Source organism: Zalophus californianus, chromosome 2 (assembly GCF_009762305.2).
Source record: "Zalophus californianus isolate mZalCal1 chromosome 2, mZalCal1.pri.v2, whole genome shotgun sequence".
Taxonomy (NCBI): domain Eukaryota; kingdom Metazoa; phylum Chordata; class Mammalia; order Carnivora; family Otariidae; genus Zalophus; species Zalophus californianus.
This window is the reverse complement of record NC_045596.1, coordinates 145,357,810-145,366,794: the sequence shown is the minus strand read 5'-3', so window position 1 is coordinate 145,366,794 and position 8,985 is coordinate 145,357,810. Positions and strand designations below refer to the sequence as shown.

General features: G+C 35.2%; 1 non-coding gene across 1 annotated transcript; it reads left to right on the top strand.

Moving 5' to 3' along the window:
* The first annotated feature begins 592 nt into the window (after positions 1–592).
* LOC113926074 lies at positions 593–702 on the top strand. Its single transcript, XR_003521156.1, has one exon. It is a non-coding gene; the product is annotated as a U6 spliceosomal RNA (small nuclear RNA).
* The last annotated feature ends 8,283 nt before the right edge of the window (positions 703–8,985 follow it).

Genomic DNA, 8,985 nt, shown 5'->3' with positions numbered 1-8,985 from the left:
ATCGGGCTCCCTCCTCCACGGGGAAGCCTGCTTCTCCCTCTCCTACTCCCCGTGCTTGTGTTCCCTCTCTTGCTATGTCTCTGTCTGTCAAATAAATAAATAAAATCTTAAAAAAAAAAGACAGAACAAAATTCAGAGTCTTTATAATGTATAATCACTGATGAGCAAAGTAAATCGAAAGTTTTTTAAAACATGAAGACAGAGGAAAATGTCAGCCATTGCTCAAGATCAAAGGCAGTCAAACAAAACAAAACAAAATTAAAAAACAAGCCTGGAGATAACTCCAATATTGAAATTAACAGATAAAAACTTTATATTAGCTGTTGTAAATACAATCAATGACATAAGTGAAACAAAGATAAAAATAATTGAATAGACTTGGAATCTAAACATTGATATGGTAAGGGTAAAAATAATTATGTTGAAATTCTAGAAGGGAATATAACAGTGCTTGAAATGAAAAATTCATTAGATAGGCTTAATAGAAGATGAGAGAGGATGACAACATGGTCAGTGAAATTGCAGACAGAATAATAGAAATTATCCAACTTAAATAATGGGGAAAAGATTTATTTTAAGTAGTTCTGTTTTTGTGCTCACTTCAGCAGCACATATACTAAATCTAGAATGATACAAAGATTAAAGATTAGCATGACCCCTGCACAGGATGACACACAAATTCATGAAGCATTCCATATTTTTAAAGAAGAAAGAAAGAAAGAAAGAAAGAAAGAAAGAAAGAAAGAAAGAAAGAAAGAAAGAAAGAAAGAAAGAAAGAAAAAGAGAGAGAAAAGAAAGAAAGAAAGAAAGAAGGAAGGAAGGAAGGAAGGAAGGAAGGAAGGAAAAAGGAAGGAAGGAAGGAACAAAGAAAGAAAGAAAGAAAGAAAGAAAGAAAGAAAGAAAGAAAGAAAGAAAGAAAGAAAGAAAGAAAGAAAAAGAAAAAGAAAGAAAGATAGGCTAAGTTGGTTCTGTTTTGACATGTGAGGCAACATAAAGTGGTCCAACACGCATGTAACAGACACCAGGAAGTAACTCTTTGTAAACAGACTGATGATTTTTACTACAGAAATATAATGGAGAGTCCTTGCTTTAAAATTGCTTTTAAGGAAAATATATCTGTTCTGTCCTCGTTTCTTATTGAAAAAAATAAAAACAAAGCCAAAACAATAAAATAAGAACAACAACAACAACAACAACACTTGGTTCATGGATTAAGTAGATTTGGAAGAATTGGGAAGTAGTCATATAGACCTCTTCTTTCTGGGTAGCTTTTAACAAAGTATAAAACTGAGGAGAATCAAAATGGAAATGGCTTCCTTTGAGAACAATATTTCTTTATACATCATGGCAACACATATGTTACCCAAACCAAAGTTTCAAAGTAAGTGAAGGAATAGTTCTAACCTCTTTTAGAAAGAAATGCAATGTCTTTGCTTTGTTCTTTCTGGCATCTTTTGGATTATTAATAAAATTTGGTGATTGGTCAGATCCATGATTCATTAAAGTCTGCTTTGAAAGTTCAACCTTTGTGTTAACAGTTACTTACCTTGAACAGGGGCAATCATGAGAGTCTAGTATGACTCACACGGTGATTAGTGTCTGTCATGGAGGAAAACAAGAGAAATTAGAGGTTGAAGAAGTTAAAAATACATTTTGCAATGTGCACATTTATGACTGGTTTTGGTTGAAGAGACCAGCAACATAATATATAGTACTTCATCCTGGGTGAGCTTTAAGAGTTCATTTTCTAAGATAAATATAAAAAAATAATTTGGCTATTGCAACATGTATTTCAAAGATCCCTTTCCCCAGTCATAGCTAAATTGTCTTATTGGCATTATACAATCTGGCAGTCAGAATACCAAAGGTAAATAATTTCTATTCCCAATAATGCATATCATTTATATATACTTCTTCTAAGGATATCAAAACAGCTTATGAACATAATCATAGCATCCTTGAGGGGCAAACAGACTTAAGTTGACTGTCATAATTATAATTCAAAGATATGCATTGCAGTTCTGTATTTAAGAAGCCATCCCAATGGTATACAGTAGTTACACATGGGAATAAATTTAGTGTACATTTGTTTATTGTTTGGAATATTATAATCAGTTGCCAGGCAACTGGATTTTTTGTATATTTAAATTGCTCCTGGGTGCCTGGGCGGCTCAGTAGGTTAAGCGTCTGCCTTCAGCTCAGATCGTGATCCCAGGATCCTGAGATCGAGTCCCACATTGAGGTCCCTGTTCAGCAGGGAGTCTGCTTCTCCCTCTCCCTCTCCCTCTCCCCCTCTCCCCTTCCATCTCCCTCTATCCTTCTACCCCTCCCCCCGCTCATGCTCTCTCTCTCTCTCAAATAAATAAATAAAATCTAAAAGAATTAAAAATAAAAATAAATTCCTCCTGATAGTTGCTTTAAAAATCAATGATTATATTGATTACAGCTCTACTACACAAATTTCACCCGATTTGCAGTGATATATATATATATATATATTTCTCTTTCATAATCTCCATAGTAATACTCATTGGGATTTTTAAATGACCATCTTATTTCCAGTCATATAATTTTACACATAAATTGAAAGACTGGGCAAAGTAAATATGAGTAGGAAATTTAATGTTTGAATTTGGAGAGTTGTTAAAGATTTTTTTTTCCTTACCGTGACTTCAGCTGTAACGGTTGACATTTCCTATTTTATAAGCTAACATGGAGATTAAGAAACGTAATAATTAAGGTGAGCACATCCTCTAGTATCTAACCCAAGATAGCTTTAGAGTAAAAGTAGGTGCTATTAACATATAACACACAAAAACTAAGACTGTTAGGATACATGGTCATCCTATTATAGTACTCACAATATAACTAATGTATTTTTGTTTATTTGCTACACTCATCTAGCACAATAATTCTAAATATTTTAAAACATTAAAGTTTACCTCATTGGATTCATAGTGAGTTTTCACATCCAGTTAGGATTGCTTATAAATTTTCTTCTGGTAGTCAATTAGACATGTTATCTCACATACACTGCCAATTAATATATACAGGTAGCACTCTATACCAGGCACTGTTTCTAATGCTTTAGTTACATTAATTAATTTAATCTTTTCAACAATCAGTGCTTAAGTTTTATTACTAAGCCATTTTTCAGATGAGAAAACTATAAAGTATTAAGTGACTGTTTGCTCATGGTTCCACTGGACTAATCCATAATTTGAACCCAGGCTTTCTATTTACCCAAAGGTCTTTTTTTTTTTTGTATCAAACTTTATTTACTCATCTTGTAGAATTGTTATAAGAATTTGGGGGGACACATAAACCATCTACCATATAAAATTCATAGCATATGGCAGGTACTCAGGTGGTGATGATATTGATGATGGTGATGATGGTGATGATGATTGTGAATGACTTGACATAAATCATTCTAACTCAGACTCTATTGATTCTAAAAGGGCAATTAGTTCGAAATAAAATACTTGGTCAGACCTATGCCAAAAGTACTTTGGCAGGTGATTTTATTATTAAACTTCTTCATTTATAATGCTACTCCCAAAAGACTGACTGAATGACCGATTTTTTATTTAAATTCTATCAATTAACATACAACATATAATTAGGTTCAGAAGTAGAGGTCAGTGATTCATGAGCACCCAGTGCTCATTACATCATGCATCCTCCTTAATGTCCATCACCCAATTACCCCATTCCCACCCCTCCCCTCCAGCAACCTTCAGTTTGTGTCCTATGATTAAGAGTCTCTTATGGTTTGTCTCCCTCTCTGACATCATCTGGTTTTATTTTTTCCTCTCTTCCCCTATGATCTTCTGTTTTGCTTCTTAGAGTCCACATATGAGTGAGATCATATGATAATTGTCTTTCTCTGATTGACTTATTTCACTTAGCATAATACCTCCTAGTTCCATCTACATCATTGCAAATTGCAAGATTTCATTTTTGAAGACTGAGTAGTATTCCATTACACACACACACACACACACACACACACACACACACACACACACACATATATATACACACACACACCACATCTTCTTTATCCATTCATCTGTCGAAGGACATCTGGGCTCTTTCCATAGTTTGGCTATTATGGACATTGTTGCTATAAACATTGGGGTGCAGGTGCCCCTTCAGATCACATTTGTATCAGTGGGGTAAATACCCAGTAGTGCAACTGCTGGGTCACAGGGTAGCTCTATTTTCAACTTTTTGAGGAATTTCCATACTGTTGTCCAGAGTGGCTGCACCAGCTTGCATTCCCACGAACAGTGTAAGAGACTTGCTCTTTCTCTGAATCCTCACCAACATCTGTTGTTTACAGTCTTGTTAATTTTAGCCATTCTGACTGGTGTGAGGTGCTATCTCATTGTGGTTTTGATTTGTATTTCCCTGATGCCGAGTGATGTGGGGCATTTTTTCCATGTATCTGTTGGCCATTTGGTCTTCTTTGCAGAAATGTCTGTTCCTGTCTTCTCCTATTTTTTGATTGAATTATTTGTTCTTTGGGTGCTGAGTTTGATAAGTTCTTTATAGATTTTAGATACTAGCCCTCTGTCTGACAAGACATTTGCAAATATCTTCTCCCATTCTATCAGTTGTCTTTTAGTTTTGTTGACTGTTTCCTTTGCTGTGCAAAAGCTTTTTATCTTGATGAAGTCCCAATAGTTCATTTTTGCCTTTGTTTCCCTTGCCTTTGGAGATATGTATAGCAAGAAGTTGCTGTGGCCGAGGTCGAAGAGGTTGCTGCTTGTATTCTCCTCCAGGATTTTGATAGATTTCTGTCTCACATTTAGGTTTTTCATTCATTCTGAATCTATTTTTGTGTATGATGTAAGGAAATTGTTCAGTTTCATACTTCTGCATGTGGCTGTCCAATTTTCCCAACACTATTTGCCGAAGAGACTGTTTTGTTTTGTTTTTTTCCATTGGATATTCTTTCCTGATTTGTTGCAGATTAGTAGCAATAGAGTTGAGGGTCCATTTCTGGGTTCTCTATCCTGTTCCATTGATCTATGTGTCTGTTTTTGCACCAATACCACACTGTAATGATGATTACAGCTTTGTAATAGAGCTTGAAGTCCGGCATTGTGATACCACCAGCTTTGGTTTTCTTTTTCAACATTCCTTTTGCTATTTGAGTCTTTTCTGGTTCCATACAATTTTAGGATTATTTTTTGCAACTCTGTGAAAAATGTTGATGGTATTTTGATAGGGATTGCACTTAAATGTAGATTGCTTTAGGTGGTCTAGGCATTCTTCGTGTCTTCCTCAATTTCTTTCATGAGTGTTCTATACTTTTCTGAGTACAGATCCTTTGCCTCTTTAGTTAGGTTTATTCCCAGGTATCTTGTGGTTTTTGGTGTAACTGTAAATGGGATCAATTCCTCAATTTCTTTTGCTTCTTATTGTTAGTGTATAGAAATGCAACAGATTTCTGTGCTTTGATTTTATATCCTGCCAATTTGCTTAACGCCTGTATGAATTCTAACAATTTTGGGGTGGGGCATTTTAGGTTTTCTACATAGAGTATCATGTCATCTGAGAAGAGTGAGAGTTTGACTTCTTTGCTGATTCGGATGCCTTTTATTTCTTTTTGTTGTCTGATAACTGAGGCAAGGATTCCTAGTACTATGTCAAACAACAGTAGTAAGAGTGAACATCACTGCTGTGTTCCTGACCTTAGGGGAAAAGATCTCAGGTTTTCCCCACTGAGAATGACATTCACTGTGGGCTTTTCATAGATGGCTTTATGATATTGAGGTATGTTCCCTCTCTCCCTACACTGTGAAGAATTTTAATCAAGAAACAATACTGTTGTTTTGTCAAATGCTTTTTCTCCATCTATTGAGAAGATCAGATGATTCTTGTCGTTTCTTTTATTAAGGTAGTGTATCATGTTGATTGATTTGTGAATGTTGAACCACCCTTGTAGCCCAGGAATAAATCCCTCTTGTTTATGGCGAATAATCCTTTCAGTGTCCTCTTGGATCATATTGGCTAGTATCTTGGTGAGAATTATTGCATCTGTGTTCACCAAGGATATTTGTCTGTAATGCTCCTTTTATTGTGGGGGGGGGGTTGTCTGGTCTTGGGATCAAGGTAATGCTGGCCTTATAGAAAGAATTTGGAAGTTTTCCTTCCCTTTCTATATTTTGAAAAGCTTCAAAAGAATAGGCATTAGTTTTTCTTTAAAGGTTTGGTAGAATTCCCGTGGGAAGCCATCTGGCCTTGGACTCTTGTTTGTTGGGAGATTTTTGATTACTGCTTCAATTTCCTTGCTGATTATGGGTCTGTTCAGGTTTTCTATTTCTTCCTGTTTCAGTTCTGGTAGTTTATAAGTTTCCAGGAGTGCATCCATTTCTTCCAGATTGCCTAATTTGTTGGCATAGAGTTGTTCATAATATGTTCTTAAAATTGTATTTCCTTGGTGTTGGTCATGATGTCTCACCTTTCATTTATGATTTTATTAATTTAGGTCCTTTCTCTTTTCTTTTTGATAAGCTGGCTCGGGGTTTATCGATCTTATTAATTCTTTCAAAGAACCAGCTTCTAGTGCCATTGATCTGTTCTACTGTTCTTTTGGTTTCTATTTCATTAATTTCTGCTCTAATCTTTATTAATTCTCTTCTCCTGCTAGGTGTAGACTTCATTTGCTGTCCCTTCCAGCTACTTTAGGTGTAAAGTTGGATCGTGTATTTGAGACCTTTCTTGTTTCTTGAGAAAGGCTTGTATTGCTGTATACGTCTCTCTTAGAACCACCTTTGCTGCATCCTAAAGGTTTTGAACAGTTGTGTTTTCATTTTCATTTGTTTCCATTTTTTTTTAATTCTTCTTTAATTTCTTGGTGACCCACTCATTCTTTAGTAGGATTGTCTTTAGCCTGCATGTATTTGAGTTCCTTCCAAATTTCCTCTTGTGATTGAGTTTCAGTTTCAAAGCACTGTGGTCTGAAAATATGCAGGGAATAATCCCAATTTTTGATATCAGATGAGACCTGATTTGTGACCCAGTATGTGATCTATTTTGGAGAATGTTCCAGGTGCAATCTAGAAGAATGTGTATTTTGTTGATTTAGGATGGAATACTCTGTATATATATATACGTGAAGTCCATCTGGTTCAGTGTGTCTTTCAAAGTCCTTGTTTCTTTGTTGATCTTCTACTTAGATGATCTGTCTATTGCAGTGAGAGGGGTGTTAAAGGCTCCTGCTATTATTGTATTATTAATGTGTTACTTTAATATTGTTATTAATTGATTTATCTTGTTGGATTGACCCTTTAATTATGATATAGTGTCCTTTCTCATGTCTTAATACACTCTTTGCTTTAAAATCTAATTTGTCTGATATAAGGATTGTTATCCCAGTTTTCTTTTGATGTCCTTTACCATGATAAATGGTTTTCCACCCCCTTCACTTTCAATCTGGAAGTGTCTTTGGGTCTAAAATGAGTCTCTTACAGACAGTATATTGATAGGTCTTGCTTTTTTAACCAATCTGATACTCTGTGTCTTTGATTGGGGCATTTGGCCCATTTACATTCAGAGTAACTATTGAAAGATATGAATTTAGTGCCATTTTGTTACCTGCAAGGTCACCGTTTCTGTAGATTGTCTATGTTTCTTTCTGGTCTATGTTAGTTTTAGGCTCCTTCTTTGCTTAGAGGACCCTTTTCAATATTTCATGTAGGGCTGGTTTGGTGTTCACAAATTCTTTTAGTTTTTGTTTGTCCTGCAAGCTTTTTATCTCTCCTATGTTCAATGACAGCCTAGCTGGACATAGTATTCTTGCCTGCATATTTTTCTCATTTAGTACCCTGAATATATCATGCCAGTCCCTTCTGGCCTGCCATGTTTCTGTGGATAGGCCTTCTGCCAGTCTAATGTTTCTACCCTTGTAGGTTATGGTTCTCTTGTCTAAGCTGCTTTCAGAACTTTTTTTTTTGTCTCTGAGATTTGCAAGTTTCCTATTATATGTCAGGGTGTTGACCTATTTATATTGATTTTGAGGGGGTTTCTCTGTGGCTCCTGGACTTGAATTCTTGTTTCTTTCTCCAGATTAAGGACGTTCTCTGCTATAATTTGCTCCAATATACCTTCTGCCCCTCTCTCTCTTTCCTCTTTTTCTGGGATCTCAAATGATCTAATATTGTTTTGCTTTATGGTATCACTTATTTATCTTCGTGATCCAGTAGTTATCTCTTTTTCTCAGCTTCCTTATTCTCCATCTTTTGTCTTCTATACCACTAATTCTCTCTTCTGCCTCATTTATCCTAACAGAGCCCCCATTTTTTTATTGCCTCTCATTAATAGCCTTTTTTAATTCGACTTGATTAGATTTTAGTTCTTTCATTTCTCCAGAAAGAGATTCTCTAGTGTCTTCTATGCTTTTTTGAAGATCAGCAAGTATCTTTATAATTGTTATTCTGAACTCTAGTTACAACATCTTACTTATATCCATGCAGATCATGTCCCTGGCAGTCAGTATTGCCTCTTGTTCTCTTTTTTTGAAGTGAGTTTTTCATCTTGTCATTCTGTCCACAGAAGAACAGATGAACGAGAGAACAAAATACTAAAATGGAAACAACAACCCTAGAGAAATATACACTAAACAAATCAGAAGAGACCCAAAACTGAAAACAAAAAACAAAAAAACAAAAAAAACATAAAAATAAGAATTAAAAAAGAGAGAATATAAGCTGACAGGTGAACAGAACAGTGCAATACACCAGATCCTTGTGTATTTTGGTCTATTTGTTAGAAAACTAGATCCCAAAATTGTAAAGAAATAAAAACTTATATATATATATACAAAATCTTGGGATCATGACCTAAGCTGAAGGCAGACACTCAACCAACTGAGCCACCAGGAGGCCCTTTATTTATTTTCAAAGTTTTTATTTTTAAGTAATCTCTATACCCAATGTGGGGACTTGAATTCACAACCCTGAGATCAAGAAT